At 55.4% G+C, this 1,436-nt stretch overlaps 1 non-coding gene across 1 annotated transcript; it reads right to left on the reverse strand.

Annotated features, from left to right (window-relative positions):
* Window positions 1-302: 302 nt before the first annotated feature.
* On the reverse strand, window positions 303-384 carry TRNAS-UGA (transfer RNA serine (anticodon UGA)). The gene has a single exon. It is a non-coding gene; the product is annotated as a tRNA-Ser (tRNA).
* Between the last annotated feature and the right edge of the window lie 1,052 nt (window positions 385-1,436).

A 1,436-nucleotide genomic window follows, 5' to 3' on the forward strand; every position in this document is an offset into this window, starting at 1 on the left:
AGGGGCAGAGATGGCTGCTGAGCACCTTTTTTTGTTTTTCTCTCTGTTGCTTCTGCAGCCCCCATGGAGTCGCTGACTTGGCTCCTTTCACACGCTAAAGAGAGAAGCAGAACCAGGGCTATGGCTGATCTATGGGGCACTAGGTGAGTGCCAGAGGCTTCAGGTGCTGAGAAGTGGGGTCCCAGGAATCTCTATGAAAGGAGCAGAACAGGATTTACTTGGGGTCGGGAGAGAATTGAGAGTGTCTCAGGGGGTTATAGAGAGGTATTGCCCGGGTTAGAGAGTAGGTAAAACACAGGCCTCGCTGTGAGCAGGATTTGAACCTGCACAGGGGAACCCTATCGGTTTTCAACTCCAATGCCTTAACCACTCAGCCATCACAGCTGTGAACACAAAACTGCCCCTCTGCCAGAGAAACTGATAAAGAATAACAATGCCCAGGCATGAAGTCATCTGAACTACAGAATTCCCACAGCAAACCTGGCTCCCAAAGCACAGGGGGGATTTTGGGTTTGTTCTCTTTGCTTAGCCATGTGCAGTCGCACAGAGAGTGCGTTTAAAAGTCTCCCCTCCCACAGAGCGGGAATGAGAAATGATTCTCAACTTGAAGCTTGGTGTGAATGAGGATGTCTGGGGCACAGGGCCAGGGACTAACCTTTGCTATAGAAACCAGTGACACACAGAACCAGGCTAAGGAAAATGTTTCCTGGAGTCAATAAGTGGAATAGCAGCAGTATTGTGCAGAGAAATGTCTCACAAGAGGAGTCAGTGCATTGGTGGTTCAGTAGCAGAAGTCACAGATACAGCGGGGGAGATCTGTGGATCGGGAGTGAGGGGCACTGGCAGAGCAGTGAGAGGGGAGCCCAGGGCTGGGATAATAGGGGCTGTGGGTCAGGACAAGCAGTTCTGCGCAGAGTGTTCAGAGGTGCCCTGTATCTGCCCTTTCTCTGCACCGTCCCTGCTCCCAGAATGCACCAGGCCCTGGACTGAACTCTTCCCCTGCAGGCTGAGCTGGTTTCGTTTGCTGTGATCCTGTTGGATAGGGAGGGGGGGAAGTGACAGTTCCAGCCCAGAGCCAATGCCCCCCTGTCACCCAGCACCCTTGGCCCCAGATCCACCCAGCGTAGTAGAAAACTCAGCAGGGCAGGTCAGCCAGGAGTTGTGCCCTGCTAGGCGCTCAGGGGCATCTACCCTGCAGCTGGGGGATCTCCCCAGCGTGGTCCATGGGAGCTCATGCACTAATGGAGCAGTGGCAGCAGCTGTGTGGTGGGTTGGGCTGGTGACCCGGGTCCATCTCCTGGGGTCGGCTGGCTTCATGCTCAGGCGACTGGCCCCAGCCCCCCAGCCACGCTGCTGCTGTTAGCGCACTAGCCTTGGGTGGAAGCTGCTGGCTGGCTGGACCCTGAGGGTGGATCAGGCACTAGGGGAAACCCTCC

Source organism: Gopherus flavomarginatus, chromosome 21 (assembly GCF_025201925.1).
Source record: "Gopherus flavomarginatus isolate rGopFla2 chromosome 21, rGopFla2.mat.asm, whole genome shotgun sequence".
NCBI classification, from domain to species: domain Eukaryota; kingdom Metazoa; phylum Chordata; order Testudines; family Testudinidae; genus Gopherus; species Gopherus flavomarginatus.